Below are 15,781 nucleotides of genomic sequence, written 5' to 3'. Positions count from 1 at the left end.
GACCTGGACCCAATATACCGGCCACTACAGCGGACAGCTGGAACTGACAACCGGAAGCGGCAGGGACAGGCCACTATAAATGCCGGAGGAAATACCACAGAAGCACTTCACAGGAGGCTCCCAAGCACTGAGGATGTCATCTAGGCAGGGGATGAAACGTTTGCAACAAAAATTTCCAGCTCGGCGAACAGAACCACAACAACGAGCACCCGAGCTACAAATCTTCACCCAATCTTTCATAGTTTTGCTCCTTCCTGTCTCTGGATAACGTTCTGCTGTGATATCTGTGCTCCTTCAATTCTAGTCTCTTGTAAATTACCAACTTTAACTATTTCACCAGTGGTAGTTGTATCTTCAGTTGCGTGAGCTTATAAGTTTTGGAATTTGCTCCTTTGTGCCTCTCTGTCTGCCTGACATTTCACCAGTTTCTTCCTTTTAAGACGCTCCTTAAAAATCTACTTAATGTAATAAACTTTTTGTTATCTGCTCAAATTCTCCTTGTATGGCTTGGTGTCACCTGTTGATAGTGCTCCTGTGAGGTTTCTTGGGAGGTTTTATGATGCTGAAAATACTATAAAAATGCAGGTTATTACATTAAAATATAACTATCACACTAAAATATATACATTATATTTACAAGTGGTGGTATCCTGGTGCAATTGAAAGTGGTGTTTTTTTATAAAACGGATTTTTAACATGTTTGTTCTTCCACTTGAGACTAACCTGATTTTAATTCACTTAAAATGACCTTTCAAAACAAAAGCTATCCAAAACATTTATTAATTTAATTGAAGAGGTGGTAATGTCATTGGACTAGTAACACAGAGCCCCACACTAATGCTGTGGAGACATGGGTTCAAATGACAGATGGCAACTGTCCAACTGTTGGCAATTGTTGTAAAAATGTATCTGGTTCATCAGTGCTGTTTCGGGAAGGGGACCTGCCATCCTTTCCTGGTCTGGCCTACATTGTACATTTATTATCAAATAGATTTCAGATAATCTATTTGATTATCTGAAATAGACAGATAATCAATTCACAGCCAACTAGGGATGGGCAACAAATGCTGATCTTGCCAGCAATGTCCACATCCCACTTAAGAATAAAAAGCAGTCTGTTTCTTAGTAAATTTTAAACGTAGCAACTTTTATAATTTGCCACTAGTGAGGTGCATGAGAGTTAGCATAATTTGAAGAGACTTCCGAAACCACTACAATTGACCATTTGCAAAATCATTTGTGGGCAAGGCTGAATGCACATCAAATGCTAAACCAAAATAAAAGACAACGCTGTGCTAGAAGCAGGCAGGAGCTTATTTAGAGGCTCTTAATGCCTAAGAAGTCCCAGCCCAATTAAGTTATGGCTTATTAGAGTAAGTAGCTGCTATGTCTGAATCTATACATTTCATTTTACTTTGAGCCATGGAGAATGATGAGAATGACTTGACCAGATTTGTCTATTTCACTTCATTAGTTTCAACAATTTATTGTCTTTACAACTTCACTCCTGAAGGTCTGACTGCCAGGCTCAATCTGCACTCTAATACTTTGCAATCTACATATTTTTGGTGTGAACATAGCTCGCCAATGGGCTGTTCGGACTCTGGAAACATCACTGTCAATCCTAATTCTGTTTACACGTTAATACATTCACTACACTTCAAAAAGGGTGCGTTGGCTGTAAAGTATCTTGAGATGTACAGTGGTTACGAAAAGTATATGTGAACGTAAGTCTTTCATTTTCACTTATCCAGTGTCTCATATTGTATACTTCTGAGTAAAACTCAGGATTGGAATCCATAGCTGATGTTTCTTTCCTCATATCCTACCCAGGTTGCTGAAGCCAATTATAAGGTCCTGATTGTTGTCCTGACCACGATCAACTGACACAGTGCAGGCCAGAAAGAAAACAAAAAGGTGCATTTAAACAGTGCTTGTCATCATTGCCTTGCATCTCAAAGCATGTGAAACAGATAAAGAATCATAGGCATTGTTGCAATGTAGGATGTTGAATTTGGGCATTTCTAGTCTGCATGGCTCACATTCAGCACAATTATCTGCTCAGCCAAATGGAAAGTTACCTTTAATAGTTCAATGTTTGACCACCTGTTATAGTTCAGACAAAGGCAGTGAATTATTAGGTGTTGTTATAATTGGATTGTTTCCAATCTGTTATTAACGTGCCAAATGACTTGTTTCATTATTGACCTAAAAGTTGTGGTGCAGAACCGAAGTGCTACATTTAGAGATGTGGGCTGCTAGTGAGTAAAGGATAATTCCATTTCATTTAATAACATTGCCCTGTGTAATTAAGACTTCTAGTGTTACTAGGAATGGGAGGATAATAATCGCCCAGTGTTTGCCTGGAAACTGTAATTTGGTTATACTACATTGAAGGTTGTTACATTACTGGTTCTCAAGCTGTGTCCCTGGACTCCTATGTGCCACTTGAAGCTACCTGGGATCTGCGTAGTACTTTAAAAGTGTTTACTTGGCAGGGCTGACTTTATAGATGGCAACCACCCAAAGAGCGAGGTCAAAATTAAGTCATGTGAGCAGCTAGAGGTAGGCCTGGTGTGAACTGAGGGGCAGTTGGGTATGTAGTTAGAAGATAATTCTTCAAGGATAGACAAACTCTGCAGTGAGAAGCAGTCAAACTCATCTCACTATTAGATGCCTGAGTTTTTAAAAGCATTATTAAAGTGTTTTTACGTGCAGCATACTATGAATATTACAATGATTTTATAATTTAGAAGTAAGCTGTGTGACTCCTGATCCATTTGGAGAAAGTCTGAGAAATGTTGTAGTGGAACGCTGTATTCTCTACATAGTCTAATTCAACCATTTTCAGACAGTTCACAGTCCATCAGCAGAGCACTCCTGAGTTCAAACCAGGCATATTGCCAATATGAATGAATTCACACAAATGTTACAGCCGAGGTTGGAAGAGAACACCAATTTCTTTCCAGTCTGACTCCTCCACTGGTCATGAAAAAAATCAAATTTAACTGGAATGGTGGTATGGCCAATTGTGTAGCTTTTCCCATGCTTCTAGAATATTACCAGAAATATTTCAGCCAAGTTTCTTTCTTCAGCAAACAATAACTGGTTTATTGCAAATAAAGCATAAATATACAAAGATTGTTGTCATAAGAAAGGGTTAGACCGCTCAAAAGAAATCACTAAAACCTCATAAGAGGTTACGACTTCTCACTTTCAACAATCTGGCCGTAAAATTCCCTCAAAAGCCACTACGTCGTGGACTGCCTCAATAACGATTCATGTTCTAGTCGTCTACATTCCTTTCCTGGGATTACAAATCCCTGGGTTCTTAGAAACTGGACTCTAGCACTTAATCATAGGCATAACTCTATCTTTTCAGAGGGAACTTAAAGTCAATACTGTTATTTACTGAATTTTTCCTGTGGTCTAATCTTGCTTAGTTACACAAAGCTGTTATTGCCTGTGGGCTTTCAAACTCTATTCTTTGTACTGAAACTTTAATTGTGTAATGGCTTCTTTTGAGCCGCTCAAAGCTCCTAGGACTTCCCTGAATCCTCATAACGCAGAGCTGTTTAGCTGTCCCTTTTCCTATATAGACCTTATATAGTTCAGTTACCTTTTAGTTGCACAACTAACTGCAGACCTGCCTAACCTAGAGTCTGCCCCCTTTCTATCTGTGTCTCACTGACGTTCAGTCTTGCTGCCTGTTATTTTTGAAGTCTCTTCAATGACTGTTGAACTGTCCTGAGGATCCTACTGAAAACTTTGCAACAGGTCCTATCCCTTTTCTTAGGCAGAATTGAATATAACTAATATTTTGGAATCGTCAAATGGAACAGCCTTTTGGAGCTCTGTTCCCCAAATGTTACTATTTTCACAGAATGCTAGTTTGCAACACACTTTACCTAAAGATGACTACAAAGATATAAGGGAGGAGCTGGCTTGAGTTGATTGGAAGAGGAACCTAGCAGGCAATACAATGGAGCAGCAATGGTAGGAGTTTCTAGGGGTAATTCGGAAGGCACAGCGGAAATCCTTCCAAAGGAAGAAGAAACAGATTTGAGGGAGGACGAGGCAACCATAACTGATGAGGGAAGTCGGGAACTGCATAAAAGCAAAAGACAAAGCATGCAATGTAATGAAGAACAGTAGAAGATGATTAGGAAAGCTTTTGAAAAAAACCAGAGGGTAACTGAAGTAGAATAAGGGGGGAGAAGATGAAATATGACTGTAAGCTAGCTTGTAATATAAAAGAAGATTGCAAGAGGTTTTTTAGATATCTAAAAGCTAAGAGAAAAGCAAGAGTGGTTATTGGACTGCTGGAAGATGAGGCTGGAGAAGTAGTAAATGGGGAACAAAGAAATGGCGGAGGAACTGAATAGATACTTTTCATCAGTTTTCACAAATGAAGGCACTAATACACTCAAGGTGCAGTGGTAAGTGTAATGGTCAACCCTAAGGAGAAGATGCTGGGGAAGCTGAAAGGGCTGAAAGTGCATAAATCACCCAGAACAGATGGAGTACATTGTGGAGATAGCTGAAGAGATTGTGGAGGCATCAGCGGTAATTTTATGCGAATCACTGGAGTCAGGGAGGGTCTGAAAGGACTGGAAAATGGCTAATGTAATGCTCCTGTTTAAGAAAGAAGGGAGGCAGAGAACAGGGAGCTACAGGCCAGTTAGCCTGACCAGTTCATTCTTAAGGTTTGAGAGTTCGTTATTAAGGATGAGAATGCTAAGTTCTTGGAAGTGCATGGTAAAATAGGCCTGTGTCAGCACGGCTTCATCAAGGGAGGTCATGCCTGTTGGAATATTATGAGGTCGTAACAAGAAAACTAGACAAAAGAGAGCCAATGGGCATGATCAATTTGGATTTCCTGAAGATGCCACACAGGAGGCTGCTAAATAAACTAATAGCCCCAGGTGTTAGGAGCAAGGTACTGGCAAGGATCAAGGGTTGGATGACTAGCAGACAGCATGGAGTGGGAATAAAGTGGTCTTTTTCAGGGGTCAGTCTTGGCACCACAACTAGTCACGTTATACATTGCTGCCTCACAGCGCCAGAGACCCGGGTTCAATTCCCGCCTCAGGCGACTGACTGTGTGGAGTTTGAACATTCTCCCCGTGTCTGCGTGGGTTTCCTCCGGGTGCTCCGGTTTCCTCCCACAATCCAAAATGTGCAGGTCAGGTGAATTGGCCATGCTAAATTGCCAGTAGAGTTAGGTGCAGGGGTAAACACAGGGGGAATGGGTCTGGGTGGGTGCGCTTCGGCAGGTAGGTGTGGACTTGTTGGGCCGAAGGGCCTGTTTCCACACTGTAAGTAATCTAATCTAATCTAATCTAATATGGCGGAAGGAATTGAGGGCATTGTTGCTAATTTTGCAGGTGAAACAGAGGCAGGTAGAGAGGTAGGTAGTTTTGAGGAAATGGGGAGACTGCAGAAGGATAGGTTAGGAGAGTGGGCAAAGAAGGGCAGATGGAATATAATGTGGGAAAGTATGAAGTTTGTGAGGAAGAATAGAGGCATAGACTATTTTCTAAATGAGCAAAGGCTTTGGAAATCTGAAGCACAAAGGGATTTGTGAATCCTAGCTCAAAATTCGCTTTAACTTAACATGCAGGTTTAATTGGCAGTTAGTAAGACAAATGCAGTGTTAACATTCATTTCAAGAGGGCTGTAATACAAGAGCAGAGATGTACTGCTAAGGCTGTTTGAGACTCTGGTCAGACTGCATTTGGAATATTGTGTACAGTGTTGGGGGTCCCATATCTCAGTAAGGATTTGATAGTGTCAGAGGGGGTCCACAGGCGGATTACAAAAATGATTCCAGATTGAAGGACTTGTCATATGAGGAGAGATTGAGGACTCTGGGTCTGTATTTGATGGTGTTTAGAAGGATGAGAGGGGAATCTGATTGAAGCTTACAGAATGATGAGAAGCCTGTATAGAATGGATGTGGAGAAGATGTTTGCATTGGCAAGGGAGACTAGGACCTCAGAGCGCAACCTCAGAGTGAAGGGATGTCCCTTCAGAACTGAAATCAGCAGGAATCAGAGAGTGATTGATCTGTGGAGTTCATTACCGCAGAAGGCTATGGAAGCCAAGTCATTGAGTGAATTTAAGACACAGCTATTTAGGTTCTTGATTCATAAAAGGATTAAAGGTTACAAGGAGAAGAAGGCAGGAGAATTGGGGTGAGAAACATATCGGCGATGATCGAATGGCAGAGCAGACCTTGGCCGAATGGCCTAATTTTCCTCCTATATCCTATCTATTCTTACAACAATGAATTTCATCATACAAAAGGCTCGTCAGATGGGTTGATTGATGGCAAATGGAATTCAATCCAGGTAAATGAGAGTTGATGCACTTGGGCAGGCCAAACAGGCAAGGGAATACATGATGAACAATAGTACCCTGGGAAGCACCAAGATCTGAAAAGCCTTGGTATGCATGTCCACCAGTCCCTTAAGATATCAGGACAGATGGATAATATGGTTAAGAAGGCATGTGGTATACTTACCTTTTTTGGCCAAAGCACAGAACTGGGAGGTTATGCTGTAACAGTATAAAATGTTCGTTAGTTTCCGGCTCGAGTATTAAGTACAGTTCTGGAATCCATGTTCTAGGAGGGACGTGATAACACTGGAGAGGGTATGGAGGAGATTTACCAGGATATTGCCTGAGCTGGAGAGTTTCAGTTATGAATAGAAATTGGACAGTATGGGGTTGTTTTCCTTTAAGCAGTGGAAATTGAGAGGGGAGCGTGATTGATATGCATAAAATTATGAGGGTAATAGGGTAGACATGAAGAAATCTTTCCCTTGATGAATGACCAGGGGCATAGATTTAATGTAAGGCACAGAAGGTTGAGAAGACATGTGAGAAAAAAACTTTTTCACCCAAAGAGCTCACTGCATGTCAGTGTATTAGAGGTACAAACACTGAAATATTTAAATGTACATTAGCAATGTCAAGGTACACAAAACTGTGTGCCGGGTGTTGGAAAATAGTATTAGGATAGTTAGGTCTTGTTTTTACCAGGCACAGACTTGATGGGCTGAAGGGCCTTTTACTGTACTTTCTATCTCTGTGACTCCAGCATTTTGACAATGAGTTCAAACAATGCACAGTGCTGACACTCATAGGTTTGAACAAGACTCTGTACAAACATTATTTTGTTCATTTGTGCACTGCTTTTGATGTTTATGCATATAAGTTAATGACAATACATCTCTAGAGTTACAAAGACGTGCTCTGCAGTTACATGTGGCAAGTATTGTAAGAGGAGATACCTGGATTAAATGGTGGTTATTAGTGAAATGGTCAATAATAAACTGAACCACTTGATTCTGATAATGGGGCTACTGGATGAAATTAGTGCCTAAAAGAAACATTGGCAAATAATTTGCAGACAGTTAAAACAGATGGAGTATCAGAGGACCGAAAGCAAGCTAATGCAGATATAGCGAACGTTTTATTAACCGGCACCTATTAGGACCAGGAGTGCGCTGGTTGATCAAATATTCTGGATAATCAAGAGATACGTATAACCACAGGAAGCTCTGCCCAAGTGAAGCTTCGAGACACCAACATGCCTCAAAAAATCTATGTAAAAACACAAGGTAAGTAATAGAAATATAATGCGGTAGATATACGCATCATTGTTATATTTATTTACAACATAAATACTCAGACATTGCGGTAGATTGCGGTATTTGAGGTATATATTTGCTGGTTCATCAAGAGCCCCGATTGATAGGGTACAAGTTAAAAACAAAATTTGCCATGCTAGTGGTACAGAAAAAAGAAACATTTTAGAGATAGTCATTGGACTATTGCTTTATGTTTGTAATTTGGGAAAATATGTCAATAAACCTATTAAGAAAGGATTAACCATAAAAGCATCCAGCAGCTGAATTGAAGGCAGATACAAAAACAGAAGTTGCTGGAAAAGCCCAGCAGCAAAATTAACATTTTGAGTACAGTGACCCTTCTTCAAAACTGAAGAAGGGTCACAGGATCCGAAACATTAATTCTACTTTGTCTCCATCGAAGCTACCAGATCAACTGAGTTTTTCCAGCAATTTCTGTTTTTGTTCTTGAATTGCAGGTCCGCAGTTCTTTTTTCTGTCTAAGACAAAATGGGTTGATGAAAGGTAGATCATTCTCATCAAGTGGATTGAAATTCTTTGGAACTGCAATGTAATTTGAAGATGAGGTACAGTATCTATTCTAAACTTTAACTTCACTCAATGGAGAATTGCAGCTAAAGTGATCATTCCTGTGACTATTCAGAGCAGGGTGCTGCAAAATGGCAAGATTAGCCAGAGTTTCCACTCCTGATCATTGTCCTGAAATCCTTGCTAAAAATGAATTTGTGTCAAATGAGGATTGAATTTTGTTTAGGTTTTTAGCTTTTTAAATTTTCTCTCTGTTTGCCCATGGTCAAATTCCAATACTTAGACTTCGAATTTGTTTTTTGCATGAGGTACTTGAGGTCTGCTTGTGGAGCTCTATGCTGTTGTTTGGTGAGGTTGAGTATCATATTGTCTATGATGTCACCAGTACCATCTTGGTGGACTTCTCTACAGGGTTTGCAGAGTCGGATGTTGATGAAAATAGCCGCCTTTTGGTCTAGCTAGGTGTGATAGAACCTCCGGCACTAAGTGACAGTTGTGAGGGAGAGTGCCGAGCAGAGGTCCTTGAAGTTGCTCTGGGACCACTAGCAGCAGGTGGAGAGTCAAACAGACTTCCTGAGAAAAGGTACAAATGTCTAAACAAGTCCGCAGCGGAGGTTTGAGGTTCTGATGATGGTTTTTGGGATATCAGTGGCCTGACAACTACACCAGAGGTTTTGAGGGCTCATAAGCCAAAGGAGAAGACCTGGCTTCCATATCCCTGCAGTTAGTGAAGTTGTTTGATCACACTGTCCTCCTTGATTCCTCCTTCAAATCGACCAGGGACTGGCAACTGAAGGACTGTCTAGAATAAGCAGTGTGGGGTGGTGTTGTCAGGGCTGAATAATGACAAACCTCAATTGTCTGTCTTTGACACACAGGATTGCATAATCCAGATCATGGGGGAAGACTGGACACTAAGACCAGGAAAGAAGCTACTATTAGGGAGCTGACTCAGCACGGGTGGGGATGTAAACTTCAGGCTGAAGAGGCAGGTGGAGCTGGTTACTGCACAGCATGTGCAGATCCAGTCCATTGTCTCCTCCACACCAAGGAAATGATGGCCTTGTAGTATTAGATTAATCCAGAAGCTCAGTGGATATTCCAAGGACCTGGGTTCAAATCCTGCCATGGCAGATGATGGAATTTGCATTCAATAAAAATATCTGGAATTAAAAATTTACTGATCACCATGAACTGGCTAGCTCAGATTTTAAAGTTACGTTTCCTCGTGCTGGACTCTGATGCCAGCAAATACAGTTTCACTGTCTATCCCTAGCAAATCCTTTAATCAGCGAAATGCTTTACTTACGCATCCCTTAATCTTGGCAACCTCTCCTCATAGTTTAATCCTCTTAGCTCAGTGTCATTCTAGTGAATTTGCACACCTCTGAGCCCAGTATATGCTTCGCAAGAAATACTGATTATTATGCTTTATGTAAATAATTAAAAATCTTGCACAGATCAACAAAGTCACTGAAGGCTGTCTTGTAACTTTTCACTGTTAAAATGTTACATTTACCTATAATTATTATTTGTTAGGTTATGAGGTAATATAAATTTGACAGTTATTTTCCTCTGAGTCTAAAAATTCTAGTCTGCAAAGCCAGGTGACAAGCAAAGGGAAATTAAAATGTTTACACTTGTTGCGTGACATTCCACGTCTTGGAATTACTTTTGTTTATTTTGATGCCTTCATTAAAGCTTAAAGGCTTCAACCAAGTCTAGACTTGGAATTGATGCTTTTCCTCAGATGTGACTTCATGAGATGAATTTGGATTAGGTAGCAGTGTACCTACTTTCCCAAAAGGGTTCAGTCCAATTTAGTCTGAAATACCACTGTGCCATGGAGCCCTAAGAACTGTGGTCCGAAAAATATTATACTCAACTTGTTCAGAGATGTCATGACACATTCTTGCAGCAGGTGAGACTTGAACCCAAGCCTCCGGGCTCAGAGGTAGGAACACTACCACTGATCCATAGGAGTCCCCAGTCTTCGCTCCTTTTTGGTTTTAGATACCCCCACCACTACCAGCAGTTTGTTTAGGGTAATTCACTGTCACAATCTTCCCTTGTCTTGATATTTCCTAATCAATCTGTTCAAATAAGTTATGACATAGCTCTGGAGCAGGTCGGATTTGAACTGAGTTTCCTAGCTCAGAGGTAGGGTCACCACCATTGCACCACAAAAGCCTTCTGAACTCTGTTCCTAAGTACAAAAGTCCAACAAACATTACCTGCTCTCAATCAACTCTGGACCTGTTCTGGTTGAGCCTAAAAAGACCAACATTTCTAAATCCCACAGTTCATCTAGGAATGATGTTTCCACAGTGCTGTTAATTAGCGGGTTCCAGAATATTGGCCCAGCAGTGATAGAGAAGCATCAATATTTGTATAATCCTAATGCAGCATAACGTGGAAGAAGAATTTGGAAGTAGCATTATATTCATGCAGTTGCTGCCCTTGTTTCTATGTGGTGAAAGTATATGTTTGGGAGGTGCTCTTAAAGATGCCTTAATATGTTGCTGCTGAGTATACTGCAGTAAGTATGTGGAGAAAGTGGATGTTTAAAGTAATGATGGGCTGTAAATATCATCTTTTTAAATGTAAGCAACCTTTGTTGTAAAATGACATTCATTCAGATTTACCATGAATGGCTAATCTAATTTGTGACTGGTTTTGTGTATAACTCACATTATTTGTAAAAACCACATCTATTACAATAATGTATACTTGTTGATTTTACTTAACTCTGTATTCTCCATGCCAGCTGTCTAAAGTAGATGATGATGTTGCCAATTTACCATAGATCATAGTATATAAATCAACTTCCTCACCTCATTTTCCAGCTAATACTTGTTTAGGTCTCTGTTTATATCTGGAGAAAACTGTCCCCCAGGTTTTGAATACTTTCTGGACCCTACTTTGTTTTAACTCTGAAGAATTTGCAGTGTGTCATTTTTAAATTGGACTTCACAAAACAGATGTTTTTGTAGGGGGAAACCACCCATCTATTTCAAAGGGGAAAAGAAACTTAAAAATTGAAGAACCCTGACCAAAGAGGAGATCTATAAAAATAATTCAGTTGACCTCTCCACATTGTGCATGATGCAGATGAGAAATTTAATGCTGATTTGTTATAGCTGAGTATTTAGCTGGTACAAAATCCCTCCGGCTGCATTTGAAAAACATCTTTAGATCTCAAGGGAGGATCCAGTGAGAAGCAACACTAGAAAATAAATTTAAAAAACAAACTAATTTATAGAAAGCAGATAGCACTAATGAGGAAATATAATAATCTAACCCAGTTCAAAAACAAACACTAACCTTCTGGTCGAGCTGAAATGTTTTAAAAGAAGCAGGGATATAAAGAGTAGTGAAGCTGGGGCTTGTAGAAATTGAAGAAAATGAGAAATGAATTCCAAGCGTTTGTGTATATTTGGAATATTCCTGTGCTGTGATGTGATGTCTAAGGATCTTTGGATAACACAAAGCCCATCCAAATCTTCCTGAAAAGTTTTATATTTTCTTCAATACACAGTCTTGCTAAGCTTTGAAGCATCTGAAAATTTGGAAATATTGCATTTGGTCTGCACATCCAGATAATTTCTGATTAATCTGTTCAGAAATGTTATTGCATACTCCTGGAGCAGGTGAGACTTAGATTCATAGAGTCATACAGCACCGAAACAGAGTCTACGGTCCAACTAGTCCATGCCGAACATAAACCCAAACTAAAATAGTCCCACCTTCCTGCTCCTGGCCTATATTTCTCCATAACTTTCCTTTTATGTATCTATCCAAATGTCTTTTAAACATTGTAATTGCACCTACATCCACCACTTCCTCAGTAAGTTCGTTCCACAAGGAAACCACCCTCTGTGTAAAAAAGAAATTGCTTCACGTCTTTTTTAAATCTCTCTCCTCTCACCTTAAAAATGTACCCTCAAGTCTCGAAACCCCAATCCCAGGAAAAAGACAACTACCATTAGCTCCATCTATACCTCTCAATGTTTTGTAATCTTCTTTCAGGTCGGACTTGAACCCAGAACTCTTGGTCTCAAGGCCAGGATACTACCATTGTACCATGTCCCTGGTCTCCATGTCCAAATTATTGATATCTATTGTGAACTGCCCAAGTACTGATCCTTCCAGTATTGCATTAGTCATGGTCTGCCAGCATGAGAAGGACCCATTTGTTCATACTCTCTGTTTTCTGTTCATTAACCAATCCTTAATCCATCCCAGTGCCTGACCTTGTGTACAATGTGCTTCAGTTTTGATAACGAACTTCCTGTAGGGAACCTTATAAAAAGTGTTATGAAAGTCAAAACATTGGATGGGGGAGTTCAAAACTAGTGGCCACATTTTTAAGGTGAGAGGAAAAAGATTCAAAAGTGATTTGTGGTAGTTCATATGTGGAATGGACTGTGAGAGGAAGTGGTCAATTCACGTACTGTTACACCATTTAAAGGACATTTGGACAGGCACATGAATAGGAAAGGTTTAGAGGGATATGGGCCAAATGTAGGTAAACGGAACTAGTTTAGTTTGGGAAACTTGGTTGGCATGGACGAGTTGGACCGAAGGGTCTGTTTCCATGCTGTATGACTCTATACTACATACATTGATTCCCACTTTTCAAATTTTCTCAAAAAAATCTCCAAGTTTGTCAAACATGATTTTCTATTTGCAAATTCATACTGACTATGCCCAGTCAGATCATTTTTATCCAAATGTACATTCATCATGTTTTTTATTATAAATTTGAGAATTTCGGCTATTACTGATGAAAGGCTGGTGGGTCTCTACTTCCCTGTTTCTTTTCTTTTCACCCTTCCTGCTTGTATTAAATAGAGGGGTGACCTCCCAGCTTCCCATCTGCAAAAGTCATTCCAGAATATATGGTAGTTTGAAGGTAATTACATACTAATGCATTGACTGTCTCTCTCGATGCTGCCTTCAACATTGGATTGTAGACTTTTGGGTTCTGAACACTTACCAACTTTTAGTCATATTAACTTTTCAACTTTCAACCCCATTAATATCTCCAGTATGACCTTCTTACTAATATTAATTTCCTTCAATTTTTTATCTATGATAACAGTGTTGTACATCCAACAAACTTCTCCTGATTATTACTTTCCCCCACAGTTGCTATTTAGTGGCTAATTATAACTCCAACCAATGTCTATTGCAATATTTTCCAACCTGAGAGCCTCCCCTACTAATATTCCACTCTCATTCCATATTAGCACCATTCCACTTCCTTTTTCTTCTGGTCTACACTCATTAAATGTCAAGTAACCTTGAGTCTTCATTCCCTGCCCTGGTTATTATGTAGCCATGTTTCCGCAGTGATAATTAGATCATACCCATATACATCTGTTTGTACCTTCAGATCATCTGTATTGTTACAAATACTGTGCATTTTAGAGCACCCTTAACTCTTTTTAACATCATTCCACATTTACAGCATACCCCCATGCTTGGCTTTGTTTCTTCTGCCTTTCACTCTCCCTTGTATCTTTTCAGCTTCCTGTTACAAGTACAACTCCATTCCAATTTTGGTTTCCCTCAGGTTTCCATCCCCCTGATAAGTTAGTTTCAACCCATCCTCACAGCATTAGCAAATCTCCCTGCAAGGATATCAGTCCCAGTTCTAGTTCAGTGAAGATGTAACCTGTCCAGCTTGTACAGGTCCCACCTGACCCACAACTGGTCAAAGTGCCTCAAACTTCTGCTCTTCCTCCCACACCTTTTCTCCAGCTACATGTTGAGCAAATTAATCCTTCTGTTTTTATTCTACCTAATGTGCCACTGGGGGTCATCTTGCGATTAATGCTCTTGTGGTCTTGCTTTTTAATTTCCTGCCTCAGTTTCAGATTTCTGCTTTCAGGACCTCATATTACTTCCAACCCATGTCATTGATACCAACATATTTCCATGACTTCTGGCTGACCACCTTCGCCTAGAAGGATGTCCTGCAGCAGCTCTGTGACATACTTGAACTTGGCACTAGGGAGACAACACACCTTCCTGGAGTCACATTTCACTTGGCAGAAATGCCTGTCTGATCCCAAGTATGGAATCCCCTATCACTATTGGCCCTTCATTTTTATTTCTCCTTCAAAGCCTCATGCAACTAAAATGTCCTTGCTGCCATGGACTTGTGTCTGGTTGCACCTGACTGAGGAACTATCATCCTTACTAGTTTCCAGAACAATATACCAGTTGGCAAGCATGAAACCCAGGGGACACCTACGTCTCCTGCCTAATTTCCTTAGACTGCTTCAGAGTCACCCAACTCCTCTCTGCATGCATGCTTCCAGGCTGCATTGTGTCCACCTCTCTGCACATGCTATCCACACAGTCCTCTGCAATGATCCCTCTAACTTTCTTTCCGGTTGCCTGGGCCTCTGAGGTCCATGTGCAGCAGCAACTTCTAGAACCGCAATTGGTATGCTGGTTTGTGTACGTGGACCCTTGGAGCAGCTGCACAGTTGACAGAGAATGTCATTTCTCTGCCCTTGGATGCACAGCAGTGACTCCAGCCTCTGTTCAAGTTCTGAAACCAGAGATCAGGCTTGTACAGCTGGTGACACTTCCTGCAGATGTTTGTCTGGGACATGAGGTATGTTCATGACTCCAGGCACATTGCAGAGTATATTCTTCAATTGCACTGAAACGTATAGCTGAATCTTGAGAGTTTTGGCAACTGATGAGCAATCTAGTCAGAGATTTTCTTAGGGAAAAGAGATCCTGCAATGAAAATGTGTCTGGTATGAGGAGAGAAATTTGCTTTCACATAAAGTTATTGATGTTTTTAGAATCGCTGAAGTATTTAATCACCATCTAAAAAGTGTTAATGTGAGATTTTATACTGTGCTGAGAGGCAGCTTGCCTGCTAAAAACAGTGGAGAAAACAAAGAACTTTTCTCAAAAAGGCTACCAACATGGTCAAGGTTAGTAAATATATATTGAACTCAAATGTCAAGAAAGCACGTCCACTGAGAAGAAAGCACTGCTCTCACTGCAAGATGTTAGCTCACTGTACATTCAAGTGTTGTGTTGGAAAGGAAAAGATGGTTGCCAAAGAGATGTCAGTGATTCTGATGAAACCCTCAACACCCCAGATTGTCTCTGCCTCTGTTGAAGTTCGAGATGAATGGTTTGTGACTTTTGTCATGAAGATTGCAGAAGGAAAAAGCAATGTGAAGTGTCAGATACATACCAGGCAACCCGCAACATCTGATCTTCATACACCTTTGCGAAGTTGCTCAAGTTGGCCATTCAAAATTGAAACCATCAAAGGTAAAGCTGAGGCTATGTGATGAAGTGATGCTCCAATAAAGAGGACATGGTAAGCTGAGACCACAGTGTAGAGGGAGCAAAGAAAATTTGCAGTTCCAGACAGTAAAATCTCCTCTCATCTGAAACAAGTCAGTAGCTTAATTCGGTAACTGGCCATGTACCAGAAAAGATTTGGAGAGTTTTATGTGGCACCAAACTGTAGATTGCTGAACTGATACTGATAAATTACAAAGATGTTTTCACAGATCTTGGATGAAGCAAACAACATAACGTGCTCTGGAAGT

The 15,781-nt window shown here is 40.4% G+C and overlaps 1 protein-coding gene across 7 annotated transcripts in view; it reads left to right on the top strand.

Moving 5' to 3' along the window:
- The window catches only part of fcsk (fucose kinase), a 387,175-nt gene that overhangs the window by 89,734 nt on the left and 281,660 nt on the right, over positions 1–15,781 (top strand). The window contains exons 2-3 of one of the 7 annotated variants that reach the window (XM_087996076.1): positions 1,514–1,727; positions 1,834–1,917. The exons of 5 other annotated variants lie outside the window; for them this stretch is intronic. The gene's annotated coding sequence lies outside the window, so the exon portion shown is untranslated. The remainder of the gene's footprint in view (positions 1–1,513; positions 1,728–1,833; positions 1,918–15,781) is intronic. One more of the 7 variants, XM_087996075.1, reaches the window with a different exon arrangement.

The sequence above is a fragment of the Chiloscyllium plagiosum genome, unplaced genomic scaffold (genome assembly GCF_037043375.1).
Source record: "Chiloscyllium plagiosum isolate Xiang-an unplaced genomic scaffold, Cpla_swu_hap1 HiC_scaffold_17, whole genome shotgun sequence".
Classification (NCBI taxonomy): domain Eukaryota; kingdom Metazoa; phylum Chordata; class Chondrichthyes; order Orectolobiformes; family Hemiscylliidae; genus Chiloscyllium; species Chiloscyllium plagiosum.
The sequence above is the reverse complement of the archived record's forward strand: the minus strand, read 5'-3'. Positions and strand labels throughout refer to the sequence as shown.